We start from the raw sequence: 15,458 nt of genomic DNA on the forward strand, positions 1-15,458 counted from the left end.
ATGTTGACTCCAACACATATCAACCCTACAGGACAAAGTAGAATTGCCCCATGCAGTTTCCAAAGCTGTAATCTTTATGAAAGCAGACTGCCACTCTTTCTGTCATGCAGTGGCTGGTAGGCTCAAAGCCATCTACTCTTCAGTTAGCATCCAAGTGCTTAACCACTGTGCAACCACCAAAAAAAACAAACTCACTGCCATAGAGTGGGATCTGACTCACAGATTTCTGAGGTGGTATCTCTACAGAAGTAGATTGCCCAGTCTTCCTTCCAAGGAGTGGCTGGTGGGTTTGAGTGACCAGCCTTCTGGTTAGCAGTCAAATGCAGGGCTCCTTATATAAAATGACAGTGCAGGTATAAGCTAAACAATATGGACACAGCTACATAAAAATTAAAAGAAATGAGAAGTTCACAGCAGTCACTGGTCCACAGAATTTCTTAGCCCCAACTGGGCACATATTGCCAGTTTCTTGATTAGGACTAGTTTCTACTCTCTGTTCTTTTTTTCTCTGAACCCTTGGCTCCACTGTTAAGGGTCTTGTTTCACTCTTACTTTCCTTAAAAACAAAAACAAAATTGGTAATGGAACAGAAGCCTTCTTATCCTGATCTTGTCCGTAAAATAACAACAATTCAAAAAACTTTATTTATTTTGCATCATCTGTCCCGAGTATTCCAACCTGGCAATTGTTCTACCAATATATGTCTTTTAAAACTGTAGGCTTTTTATGAATCTTATTGGGATTTTAAACATACAAAAGTCTTAACACTTGTTAGGGTTTTATAGGAAAATGATATTAAGATTTCTTGAGGCTCTGTTGTTTAATGGAAGAGATATGTGAGTCATTCTTTTACTTATTTATTTTTTAATTGGAATTGACTTGAAGGAAACCACCAACAACAACATTGTCTTCATATGGGTTAAAAACCAAAGGAATGTAAGATAAGATGAAAAGCCAATTTCCTCATCCTTCATCTATAAAAGTCTTTGCCACTGAGTTGATTCTAACTCAAGCCATGTCAGACGTTATACAGTAGAACTTCTCCATGTTTTGTTCTTCAAAAAAAAAAAAAAAAAAAAAAACTTTTTACTATGATTTTGGTAAAGTTTATAGCAAAAATTGGCTTTCCATTCAACAATTCATTCACATTTAGTTTGTGACATTGATTGAAATCTCCACGATATAACAGTACTCTTTCCACTTCCCCCTGTTGTTTCTTTTTCTATCTGTCCTTCTTTCCTGTCCCTTCCTGCCTTCTGAACTGTATCCCTTGGCAAATGCTTCCTTATTTATCTCAAATGGGTGATTGTCCTAAGGAGTGCATACTTTCCTGGAGTTATAGTTCACCTTATAGGCCTGTGTATCATTTGGCTGAATATTGAGCCACAGGCATATGTTCAGTTTCAGGCCTGAAGGCTGTCCAAAGGCCATAGTCTCAGCAGTTCTACTGGTCTCTATTAGAACAGTAAGCCTGTTTTGTTTTGTTTTGTTTTGTTTTCTGTGATTCTGAGTTTTGTTCCAAATTTTCTCTCACCCAACTCTGGACCTCCTACTGTGATCCATCTTGGAGTAGTCATCAGTGGAAGTGGAGCACCATCTAGTTTTTCTAGTCTGCATCTTATAGTCTGGAGTTCCCATAGCCCATTAGTTCTTTGGACCAATTTTTTCCTTACGTCTTTGATTTTCTTCACTTTTCTAAGCTTCACATGGGCAGAGACCAATAGCTGACCCATAGATGACTTCACATAAGCTTTTAAAGCCCCAGTTGCTACTTACCAAGTAGGATGTAGACTATGTTATGCCAACTGATCTTAGGGTCCCCTAAGACTATGGTCCTGAGTTTCTAGGCCCAATGACTCATTCCCTCAAAGTGAGTGGTTCTGAATAAGAAGTTTTCATAATTTTGCTCCCTGTATGCTCTATTATATTAATGGATATATTTGCTGCATATATAAATATATTTGCAGAAATATTCTAAGTCGAAACTGTATATATTCATGGGTGTAGTACCACTAGCCTTCCAACCCTGTTCAACTAATATATCTGTGTATCTACTGGTAGATTATGGTTATTAGTGTTATTGCAGGATTGTTTATGTAATAGTATATACCTTTGCCACTCCTTGGAAGGAAGCTTGGGCAATCTAATTCTGTAACTATACCAGCTCAGAAATCCAAGGAGGGGTCGCTATGAGTAGTATCCAACTTGATGGCAGTGTGTTGTGTTCATTGTGTTGTTACCTTTAATTCTCGTGCTCTTCCCAGTGTCTTCCTTCATCTCAATCATTTTGTATTTTGCCTTTCCCTTAACCCAAGTTAATATATGTCGACCCTCTAGTTAGTGATTTTCCTTTCCTTCCCCTCTCACCCTTGATAACCTTCAAAGAATATTTCTTTCAATGTGTAAACATTTTCTTGCTTTTTTATAGTAGTGGTCTCATACAATATTTCTTCTTCTATGATTGATTAACTTCACTCAGCATAATGTCCTCCAGGTTCACCCACGTTATGAGGTGTATCACAGATTCATCATCATTCTTTAATGTTGTATATTATTCCATTGTGTGTATAAACCATAGTTTCTTTATTCATTCATGAATTGATGGGTACTTAAGTTGATTCTATGTTTTCTCTTGGTGAATACTGCTATGATGAACTTGGGTGTGCATATATCTGTTTGTGTCACAGCCATTATTTCTCTAGGATATATATTGTGTTAGGCTGGGTCTCCAGAGAAGCAAAGCCAGTAAAGCTTATATACAGAGAAAGAGATAGAAATTTATTTTATGAAAATGGCTCACACACTTATAAACACTGGCAAGTCCCAAGTTCTTGGATCAAAAGTCAAGCTGGGGGCTTTTCCCAACTCATGCAGCTGCAGGGGCTAATGAGCTCAAGGTTGGCAGGCAGTAGACCAGCTGTTGACTCCAACAAATGACTAATTCAAGATCTCCAGGCTGGATGGTGGATTGTTTGCTTATGGACAGTTGTAGGCAGTACAATAAGATCCTTATCCACAGAAGAGTATCTCTTTTTCCAGGATGTCCATAAATATATTGGAATCAGGCCACACCCCTGGGGAAACTTCCTTTCAACTGATTGGCTTCTCAGAACATATGCATCCAATCTCATCATGGGAATAACCCACATCACAAATGCTTAAACCACACAGAATTGTGGTCCAGCCAAGTTGACACACAACTCCAACTATCACATATACCTAGTAGTAGATTGATAGATTATATGATTTCTATTTTCATTCTTGTAAGGAGACACTACACCATATTCCACAGTGGTTGCACCATTTCACAGTCCCACTAGCAGAGAATAAGTGGTCTAATCTCTCTACACCATTGCCAGCATTTGCTGTTTTCTGATTATTTTTACTTTGCTGGGGTGAGGTTATATCTCATTTTTGTTTTAAATTTAATCTCTTTAATGGTTAATGATTGTGACCATTTCTTCATTTGTGTGTTGGTCCCCTGAGTATCTTCTTTGATGAAGTGTCTATTCATGTCCACTTCTCAGTTTTCAATTGTATTGCTTGGTTTTTAAGTCGTTGAAGTGTTGAAATTTTGTTGAAATTGTAGAGATTAGGCCATTGCCTGATATAATGTTGCCAAAGTTTTTTTTTTTTTTTTTTTCCCCAATATGTAGGGTATCTTTAATTTTTCGGTAGTCTTTTGATGAAAAAAAAATGTTGTTTTATAGGAAGTCCCTGTCATCTAGTTTATCTTCTCCTGTTTGCATGTTTTTAGATGTGTCTGATAGTGCATTTCTACCATTTATAATAGTGGCTAAGTTTGCCATTATTTTTTCATTGATGATCTTCATAGTATTAGATTTTACTTTTAGGTCTTTAACTCACCTTGAGGCAGTTTTTGTATATGGTGAGTGTGGTAGTTAAATTTGTGTGTCAACTTGGCTGGGCCTTGTTGAGTGGTTGGGCAGCTGGTGGTAGTTATTTCCCATGTGGCAATCAACTCCATGGTGGGATATACCACAAGCAGCTGAGTAGCTACCTTTGGGATGTAGTCTGCTTCTTATATATAAGGAGAAGCCTTGGGGATAGTCTCAAGCTTATGGCATGCTTGAACCTTGCATGTAGCCTGTGTCATTGTTCAGCAGCCTGCTGTGCTCTGCCAACCTTGGGACTTTCAATGGACTTGAATTTTTAATGGCCTGCCGTGTGGTTTGGTAACATTGGGAATGTACCATTACATTTGTTAACCTTGGGCTCTTGTTAACCTCAGCAGCCAGTAGCTGCCTGAGTGAAGAGATGTCTCTAGCTTCAGTGGGCCAGGAGCAAGAGGCAGAGCTGAAGCTCAAGGTTGAGGGGCTTTCACACAGCCCCTAGAGCCTGGCACTTTGAACTCAGACTTCTATCCTCCCAAACCGTAGGAGAATAAAACTCCTGTTTGTTAAGGCCATCCCATTTGTGGTATATTCTTGTCAGAGCAGCACTAGGTAATCAGAACAGTGAAAGATATAGACCCTGTTTTATTTTTGTGCATATTAATATCCAGATTAGCTAGCACCATATGTTTAAGAGATTCTTTCATCATAAATAATGGCCTTTAATGCTTTTGTCAACATCAGCTCTCCAACAGTGGAGGAAATTACTAGTGGGTTCTCAATTCTGTTCTATCGGTCTATTTTTCTGTCTTTGTACTAATAACAGGTTGTCTTGACTACCGTGGCTGTGTAGCAGGTTTTGAGATCAGGAAGTATGAAGCCTCCTACTTTGTTCTTTAGTAGTGCTTTGATTATTCAGGGTCTCTCTCCTTTCCCTATAAAATTGGTGATTAGATTTTCCATTTATTTAAAGAATGATGATGGAATCTGCATTACAGTTGCATTAAATCTGTAGATTGCTTTGGGTAGTATTGACATTTTTATAATATTAAGTTTTCCTATCCATGAACATAGTATATTCTTTCTTTTATGTAGGTCTCTTTTGGTTTCTAGTAGGAGCTCTGTTGGCATAGTGCCTAAGGCATTTGACTGATAAGCAGAAGGTTGGTGGTTCAAACCCACCAGCCACTCCTTGGAAGGAAGACTGGGTGATCTACTTCTGTAGAGATATCACCTCAGAAACCCAAAGAGGGATCGCTATGAGATGGAATCAACTTGATGGCAGTGACTTTGTTTTTTGGTTAGTAGTATTTTTTAGTTTTCTTTGTATAGGTCATTTGTGTCTTTGGTTAGATTTACTCCTAAGTAAATCTTTTGAGTGACCATTGTAAATGGTATTATTTTCCTGATTTCCTTTTCAGAGTTCTCTTTGTTGTTCTTGTTAGGTGTTATCAAGTTGGCTTCATCTTATAGTGACCTGTACAACAGAATGAAACACTGACTGGTCCTGTGCTATCCTTACAATATTTGCTATGCTTGAGCACATCATCACAGCCAGTTTGTCAATCCATCTCATTGAAGGTCTTTTCCTTTTTTAGTGACTGTCTACATTAACAAGTATGAGATCCTTTTCCAGGGACCTGTCCCTTCAGAGAATATGACCAAAGTACATGAGACAAAATCTGGCCATACTTACTTCTAAGGAAGATTTCAGCTGTACTTCTTCCAACACTATAATTCAATGGAACAATACTTGTGTGGTCTTCCGTATTCATTGTCCAATTTCACAAGCATATGAGACAAGTGAAAACACCACGGGTTGAGTCAGGTTCATATTAGTCCTCAAAGTGACATCTTACTCTTTAAAACTTTACAGAAATCTTTTGCAACAGATATGCCCTGTGTAATATATGATCTGATCTCTTGACTGCTGCTTCCGTGGGCATTCATTGTGGATCCAAGGAAAATGAAATCACTGACAACTTCTATCTTTTCTCCATTATTGTGATGTTGCTTTTAAGTCCAATTACAAGGATTTTGTTTTCTTTACATTAAGATGAAATCCATGCTGAAGGTGTTAGCCTTTGAATTTCTTCTGTAAGTGCTTCAAGTCATCTTCACTTTCAGCAAACAAGGTTGTGCCATCTGTATATCATACGTTGTTAATGATTCTTCCTCCAATCCTGATGCCATGTTCTTCATATAACCCAGCTTCTCAGATTATTTGCTCATTTTACAAATTGAATAAGTAAGATGAAAGGATAGAACCCTGATGATCATCTTTCTTGATTTTAAACCATTTAGTACCCCCTTGTTATGTTCCAATGACTGCCTTTTGGTCTTTGTATAGGTTCATCATGAGCACAATTAACTACTCTTTGTAAGTGTGGAGAAATCTGACTGATTATTGTGTGTTGATTTTGTTGATATTTTACTCTGCCATTTTGCTGAATGCTTCTATCAGTTCCAGTAGTTTTCTTGTTGAATCTCTGGGATTTTGTATGTATAGGATCATGTCATCTTCTAATTAGGATAGTTTTACTTATCTTTGACTATTTGATGTCTTTTATTTCCCTTTCTTGCCTTGTTGCTCTAGCTGGGACTTCTGAAAGGATTGTTGGCAGTGTAGTTGTTAAAATATTTGGCTTTTCACCAAAAGGTTGGTGATTCAAACCTGTCAGCTGCTCCGTGGAAGAAAGATGAAGCAGCCTGCTTCCACAAAGATTTGCAGAGTCAGAAACCCTATGGAACAGTTCTACTCTAAAGTGTCATTATGATTTGAAGTAGACTTGATGGCAATGGGTTTTTTAGAGTTTCCAATATTGGAAAGGAGTGGTGATAATGGACATCCTTGTCTGGTTTCTGTTTGCAAGGAGAATAATTTCAATCTCTGTCGATTGAGAAAAATGTTAGCCATTGGTTTTGTGTATAAACCCTTAATTATGTTTTAGTTATTTCCCTTCTATTCCTATAGTGCTGGGTGTTTTTATCAAAATAGGTATTAGATTTTGACAAATGTCAATTCTACATCAATTCATATGATCATGTAGTTCTTTTCCTTTATTTTATATATGTGGTGGATTACATTGGTTGTTTTTTTAATGGTGAACCATCCTTGCATAACTGGTAAGAATTTCACTTGGTCATGATGTATTATTTATTTGATATATTGTTTGATTCTGTTGTTGCTGTTGTTATGTGCTGTCGAGTCAGACCTGACTCATAGTAACCCCTCCTTGGGTTTCCAAGGCAGTATCATTATGAAAGTAGATTGCCCAACCTTCCTTCCAAGGAGTGGCTGGTGGGTTTGAACCACCAGCCTTCTGGTTAGCACTCAAGTGCCTTTGTTGCTATGCTATCAGAGCTCCCTTGTTTGATTCTATTGGCTAGGATTTTGTTGATAAGTTTTTGGTCTACATTCATGAGGGATGTTGGTCTATAATTTTCCTTTTTTAGTGTTGTCTTCACCTGGTTTTAGTATCAGAGTTACACTTACTTTACAGAGTATGACATCCTTTTGTATGTTCAAGAAGAGTTTGAGAAGAATTGATGCCAGTTCTTATCTGAATGTTTGGTGGAATTCACCAATGAAACTGGGCAATAATTTTTTTTGGGGGGGGGGCAGTTATGACCTGTTTATTTATTTATTTGTTTATTTTGTGATGAGTCTTTTCAAATCTTCCACCTTAGACCGTGTCATTTGGGGAATGTAATGTGTTTCTAGAAATTTGTCCATTTCTTCCAGGTTTTTAAATATGTTGGAGTGGAGTTCTTCATGGTATACTGTGATTATTCTTTTTATTTCAGTTGTTTCTGTTTTTACATCATTTATATCATTTCTTATTTATGTTATTTGCATCTTGTCCTTCTTTTCTTTTGTTAAATTTTCCAGTGCTTTGTCAATTTTATTAATCATTTCTATGTACTAACTTCTAGTCCTGTGGATTTTTGTATTATTTTTCTGTTTTACTTATTTCTACTAGAATCTTTATTATCTCTTTTCTTCTGTTGACTGTAGTTTTATTTTGCTGTTCTTTTTCTAATTACTGGAGATGTTAGTTAAAGGTGTTGATGTAAGTTCTTATTTGTATGTGTTTATTGCTATAAATTTTCTTTTAGTACTGTTTTTACAGTGTCCCACAGATGTTTATATGTTGCATTTCATTCTTATTTGATTCAAAGAAGTTTTAAATTTCTTCTATTAGCCAGTAGTTTTTAAGCAGTGTGTTGTTCAATTTCCATGTGCTCATTTTCTTTTCCTTGCTCTTCCTGCTGTTCATTTCTAATTTTATAGCATTTTGATCTGAAGAGCTGCTTTATAGTATATCAATATTTTTATATGTATTGAGGCTTGCTTTGTGGCCTAACATATGGCTTATTATAGAAGATGTTCTGTGTGAACTGGAAAATAATATATATTGTGCCATTGTTGGGTGAAATGCTCTGTATATGTCTATGAGGTCAAGTTAGTTGATTGTATTGTTTGATCTTCTATATCTGTTGAGTTTCTTTGTAGCTGTCCTTTATCAAAAGTGGTGTGTTGTTGTGGGGTTATACATTTCTCTTTTAAATTGTGTTAAAGTTGGATTTATGTATTTTTGAGGACTTTCATTAGGTACAATGATGTTTATTATGGTTATTTCCTCTTGATAAATTTACCCTTTAATCATTTTTAATGTCCTTCTTATCTCTTTTGCTAGCTTTTGCCTTAAAGTCTATTTTATCAGAAATTAATATTGCCACTCTTGCTTTTTTTGGTTGTCATTTGCTTGATATATGTTTTTCTGTCTTCTGATTTTTAGCTTATTTTGTTTTTGTGTCTAAGGTGTGTCTCTTGTAGACAGCATATTGATAGTATGTTTTCTTACTACTATTGCCTCTCTTATAACTGGTGCATTTAATCCATTTACCTTCACTATAATTTTCAGTTGTGGATTTGCCATTGACAATTGTGTGTGTGTGTGTCTGTGTGTGGTGATTGTGGTTTATTTGTTCTATATAATTTTCTGTGCTGAGTTCTTTTTTTCTTAAGGATTTTCTTATCATTTCTCTCATTGTATTTTTTTTTTTTTGTATTTATTGAAGCTATGATTTTCTTCCTTTTTATTTTGATGAGTAGCTTTATTAATTTTCCTTAATGTCAACCTGTAACTTATTATTTTCCCAAGTTTAAAACATCTCATTTTATCTTGATATCATCACAACTTCCTTTCCATTTGGAAGTTGCATATCCACATCATTTATTCCCTCTTCTGCTTTGTAATTATCATCATTTACAAATTAACATCTGCAGTTCTTTATTTTCAGTCTTGTCAGTTTATTTAATTTTTTATGCATCTTGTTCTTGTTGTTGTTATGTGCCAAAGAGTCATACCTGAACTATAATGACCACTTCTTGGGTTTCTGAGGTGGTATAACTATGGAAGTAGATTGCCCAACCTTCCTTCTGAGGAATGGCTGGTGGGTTTTGCCAGCCTTCTGGTTGGCAGTCAAGTGCCTTAGGCACTATGCTACTAGAGCTCCCAAAGCATCTTTATATAGATTAATTAACAAGGGCAGACAACAAACTGAAATAAAGACACATGGCAGTATCACTCAGAAATTTATCTAGATTCATCTTTATCTAGATTATTTTCTGAGTGATATTGCCATGTGTCTTAATCTCAATTTTTTGTCCTCCCTTTTTGGTTGTCTGCCCAATGGACTCCCTTTAGCATTTCTTGTGAGATTAGTCTGGTTTTTACAAATTCCCTTAATTTCTGTTTATCTTGGAATTTTCTAATTTTGCCATCATGCTTAAGGAACAATTTTGCTAGATGTGTAATTCTTAGTTGGCATTTTTTTTTCTTTCTTGCATAATTTTGTTCAAGAAATTAGAACTTAGTCTTATTGGTTCTCCTCTGTTGGTAAGTTTTCATTTTTCTCAAGCTGCTTTTAGGAAATCTTTTTATGCATTTGGTTTTTCACAGTTTGATTATACTATGTAATAGTGATTTTCTTTCATGATATTAAGGATAATTTCTTCCAAAAAATCTTCATTAATTTTCTCTGTGCTTTCTTTTGGTCTCCTCCTGTTCTGGAATTCTAATTACATGTAAGTTATTCCTCTTGATCTTTTACTACACAATTCTTAAGTTTTCTTCACTTTTTTTGTTTGTTTTTCTGGTTGTTCCTTTAATAGATTTGTGGAAGTTAAGGTTATATGTCAACTTGGCTGGGCCTGGTTTTGAGTGGTTGGGCAGCTGGTTGCAATTACTCCCCACAAGGAGACTGGCAGTCCACTCCATGGTGGAGTCTGCCACAAGCAGCTGAGTAGCTGCTTTAAGGATGTGGTCTATTTCCCGTATATAAGGAAAAACTTTTGGAATGGTCTGCAGCTTTTGGCATGCTTGGACCCAGCAGGTAGCCGAGTCTTCATTTAGCAGCCTGCCATGTTTCCTGTCGACTTTGGGACTGTCTCTGGACTTGAATTAGTGGCCTGTGTGTTGTTTGGTAATCTTGGGACAGTGCCATTTTTATATGACAACCTTGGGCTTGTTAGCTTCAGCAGCCAACTTTACTGGTTTTGCTTACTCTGAGAGCATGCACCCCAACTGATCATTGATGTGATCATTGATGTGGATATGTGTACAGTTCTGGACAAGTGGAGCATATTATCTGGTTCTTGTTCTGATCAGAATACTGCTTGCAATAATTCAGAATGGTTGTTCTATGCTGACTGGCTGCCCACTGCTCCTTATGCAGGTTTTTTCTCAATTTTTCCATTCAGTCTCTTCCTCTCATTGGTATTTAATCAACTTCTTTATCTTTTCCTTTGAAGCTCTGGGTTCCACTCTTGTCATCCATGTCTGTTTCACTTGTCTTTGTTATAGAAAATCTGGATAGTATACCTGCCTAGTTGGGCATCTTAGATCCCCTTCATCATGTGAGTCATTTTTACAAAATCCTTTGTTGTTGTTAAGTGTTACTGAGTCAGTTCTCAGTCATAGTAACTGTATATACAACAGAATATAACACTGCCCAGACTTGTACTATCCTCACAATCATTGCTATGTTGGAGCCCATTATTGTAGCCACTGTGTCAATCTATCTCAGTAAGAGTCTTCTTCTACCATTTATCTAAAAGACTCTATTAGTCACAGCTATATATCTCTCTGAGGCTCTAACAAAGGGATTTAATGCCTCATTCAGAATTTGATTGTAAGCTAGAGTCCATTTTTTAATTCGGAATCATTTGTAAAAGTTGTCTGAGAGTGAAAAACAATTTTAACAGAGTAAATCCTGCCTCCTTCATACTTAACAGTTCCTCCTTATGTCATCTCCAACCTTTGGCAGTTTTTCAGAAGCAGTGATAAAAATCAAGCTATAACTTTCAATATTTTGACTGGAAATATCTTCAGTTATATCATCATAATCATTAAATACATTTCTTATTTTCCACTTATTGCTGATGACAATGTTGCCAAACTTTCTGCCACACCATAACATAGATTTCAATTTCTTCAGTTTTCAATATCATTTTTCATACTTTCATTTAAGTCTTCATCCTTTGCCTCCTAGAAGCTCTTCAAGTTCTTAAAATCTAATAGTCTCTTCAAGACTCTCAGCTTGCCATTTATTCCACAAAGCAAGGCTGTAGATTCTAGGATTTAAGTAAGGATGGTACTATATTCCATTTAGGTTCCGTATCCCAAAATCTATTGCAGTTAATATTTCTTCATAATAAATTACCCCCAAAATTTATTATCAATGGGTCAGAAATGTGGGAAAAGTTTGGTTGAGTGGCTCTTATTTGACATCTTTCATGCAGTTGTAGTCAAACAGTACCTGGAGCTGAAATGACAGTAAGCTGGTCAATTGGAAGCTGGTCAAGCATTTCTCTCACTTTATTTGGTTAAAAGTATTCTCCATACGTTCTCTCCATTTATGCTCTCCATATGTGCTTGTGTGAGCTTCCTCTCAATGTGATTGTCTCAAGATTCTAGCAGAAGTGTTTCAATGAGCAAGGTAAGTATTACATCATGTTTTCTGACTTAGCCTTGGAGATAGTATTTTGTCTCATCCATCATAGTCTATTGATTACAAATAAGTCATAGACCATATGAATTCAAGCAAAAAGAATTTGGACTCCACCATTAAAAGAAGTATGAAGTTTCTAGAACAGAGTTTGCAAAACTTTCTGCAAAAGGCTAAGTAGTAAATATTTTAAGCTTTGGGGACCACATATGATCTCTGTCACATACTATTCTTTACTAATTTACAACCTTTTAAAAATATAGAAATGACATTATTAGGTTTTGGGAAATACACAGACTGGTATTTGGCCCATGGGTTGTAGTTTGTGGACAAATTGAATGTGATTTGGCCCATGAGTTGTAGTTTGTGAACTTCTGTTCTAGAAGAATTTATGGAATGAAGGATGTTATTGGAATCATCTTTGAAAAATACAATATATCACAAAAATGAATATGAAAGAGACCCTTAAGCATATAAGATTACAGTAGCTAGAGAACAGAGAGCATGAAATAGATTGGAAATGAGTCTTTGTGTAACATAAAATAGCCCAGGAATACTAAATAATGATTTTATATTTTATTCCATATACTCATCATCAGTTTTTATGCCCATATTTATTAAATAGCTGCTAAATTCTGAAGACTATGTGAGATATTGAGAAAATATTGCTAAGACAAAGATCAGAACACCATACTTGAGATTACATTCTGCGAGAAGGACATAAACACCAATACATATCAATACAATATGATAAATGCTATAGAAAATACTTATCCAATGTGCTTTTGGAGATTATTACTTAGAACAAAAATTAGTTTTGTTTTGAAGGAATGCTTCAAAGATAGAATATTTACACTGGCCTTTCAAGAATCAGTATAAGCTGTTAGTATAGAATAGAACAATGAAAGAAGAAAAGGCATGAAAAAAAAAATCATGAAAATGTACACTATATTCAGTGAAGTATGAATAAGCAGAGATTGCAAAACTTCAGAATGAATGGCATAGGAATGTTAAAAGGAGTATGTATATTGGACAGTTTGTGAAGCATTTTCAATAATATACTAAAAAAAAATTATCTGGAGGCTTTCAATCAGGAGTTTTCAGACCATTGTCCTTGAATTATTGGGTTTCACCACAATTACCCCTGGCCATAGGAGATAAAAAGAAATCCAGTGAAAAAAGTTTTGAGTTTTCTCTACTTATCCCTCTCATGACTGCTTTGGATAGAGAAAAAGCTCTCTCCTTATCTGTGGGCTTTATTAAAGAAATGAAGATGAGCTATTGTTATAAAAATACCAAAGTAAATTGAAAATCACTGCTCTATGCAATAAGAAGCCATGAAGGGTTTTAACATAAGAGAATGATATGCTTTGTTACATGTTTTAAAGTGTCATTATGATGATCTTGTGCAGAATATATAGTTGAAAGGAGTAGAGATGTGAAGCAGTGAGATCAGTTAGGAGGGTATCACAGCAGGTAATTTTAAAAAGTCTCAGTTAAGCAGTGGTATTTAGAAAGCATTTTGAAGGTAATGCAGAAAGAAACAGGAAATGAATAAAAGTGAGATAGACAAAATATTATTAATAAGAAAATGGTATAATTAATTCTGATGCAAATAAAATAAGAAAAGTGGGGTGGACATCTGAGGAAGATAATAAGATATATTATGAAATACTAGATTTGAAGCATTACAGGCAAGAGTAATTAGTAAGCAGTTGAAAATACAAATGGAAGCATAAACATAAATTAGAAAATCTTCAATAGTTAGGATGCAGTTAAAGAATTAGGGGTGAATGAGACTTCAAAATAGTAGAACAATAAAATGATAGAATCAAAAAATATTGAAACTTAGGGAGTCAATTGCTTAAGGGCTAGGAAAAAAAAGTAAAAGGGAGAGTTGAGAAATGTGATGAGTCAGAAAAGAGCAATCACAGAATCCAAATCAAAGCAGGGCCACAAGAAAGAACTTACCAACACCAAATTCATCAAAAATGAAATAATGTGAAATGATAGTTCAAAAGAAACTATTAAATAGGGAAATCAGAAAGTTAGTAGGAAGTTTTGCGAAATATTTTCATAAACATATGGGAAGAGAAGAAAGATTTGATAGGGAACAAACAGTTAAGTGCTCGGCTGCTAACCAAGTGACTAGTAGTTCAAATCTACCCAGAAAGACCTCAGAAAAAAGCCTTGGTGATCTCCTTCTGAAAGATTACAGCCACTGAAAACCTGTTGGAGCAGGTCTACTATGAGATATGTGGGGTCACCATGAGTCAGCATCACCTCAGTGGCAGTTAGAGTAGGACATTTCTAGACTTTCAGTATCCTGATCAGCCCTGAATTTCTTATTACTTGCTCTATCAATTTACTCTGATAACTGCATATGCAAACACTGATTTACAAGTGCATGTTGTGGTAGTTCAGTTTGTGTGTCAACTTGGCTGGGCCTGGTTGAGTGGCTGGGCAGCAGGTAGTAGTTAATCCCCATGAGGAGACTGGCAATCAGCTCCGTGGTGGGATCTACCACAAGCAGCTGGGTAGCTGCCTTTGGGTATGTTGTCTGCTTCCTGTATATAAAGAGAAACTTTGAGAATAGTCTCTAGCCTTTGGCACACTTGGTCCCTGCATGTAGCCGTGTCATTGCTCAGCAGCCTACTAAGCTCTGCCAACCTTGGGACTTAAAGTGGACTTAAGTTAATGGCCTGACATGTGGATTGGTAACATCGGGACTGTGCCTCTTTACTTGTCAACCTTGGGGCTTCTCAGCCTCAGCAGCCAGCAGCTGTCTGAGTGAAGAAATGCCTTTAGCTCCATTGGGCCTGGAGCAGGAGGCAGATCTGAACCCCAAGGCTGAGGGGCTTTCACCCAGCCCCTAGAGCCTGGCACTTTGAATTTGGACTTAAAGCCTCCAAATTGTAAGAATAAACTCCTGCTTGTTAAGGCCATCCCATTTTTGGTATATTTCCTGTCAGAGCAGCACTGTTGTTGTTGTTATATGTCATCGAGTCGGCCCCGACTCATAGTGACCCCTCCTTGGGTTTTCGAGGCAGTATCACTATGGAAGTAGGATTGCCCAACCTTTCTTCTGAGGAATGGCTGGTGGGTTTGAACCGCTAGCCTTCTGGTTAGCAGTCAAGTGCCTTAGGCACTATGCTACCAGAGCTCCTTAGAGCACCACTAGGTAACCAGAACATATGTGTTCTGTAGTTAGTTGCTGACCAGTTAATTCCAACCTCTGGCAACCCATGTGTGCAGAGCAGAACTCCTCATAGGATTTTCAAGGCTGTGATCTTTTGGAAATAGATCACCAAGCATGCCTTCTAAGGAGCCTCTGGATGGGATCAAACTACCAATAAACTGATTACAACCCAGTGCTTAACCATTTGCACCACCCAGGTACTCTGTGTGCCCTATTGTTGTTGTTGTTGTTATGTGCCGTCCAATCGGACCGACTCATAGCAACCCTCCTAGGGTTTCTGAGCAGTATCACTAGGGAAGTAGATTGTCTTATCTCCCTTCTGAGGAGTGGCTGGTGTGCCCTATAAAGAATCTTTAAATAAGAAAATAAAATCAGTGGCACAGAAAAAC

The 15,458-nt window shown here is 36.6% G+C and overlaps 1 pseudogene; it reads right to left on the minus strand.

Annotated features, from left to right (window-relative positions):
- LOC103206158 overlaps positions 1 to 15,458 on the minus strand; it is an 86,367-nt pseudogene that overhangs the window by 19,633 nt on the left and 51,276 nt on the right.

The sequence above is a fragment of the Orycteropus afer genome, unplaced genomic scaffold (assembly GCF_000298275.1).
Source record: "Orycteropus afer afer isolate SDZICR_OR568_19922 unplaced genomic scaffold, OryAfe1.0 scaffold00301, whole genome shotgun sequence".
Lineage (NCBI taxonomy): Eukaryota > Metazoa > Chordata > Mammalia > Tubulidentata > Orycteropodidae > Orycteropus > Orycteropus afer.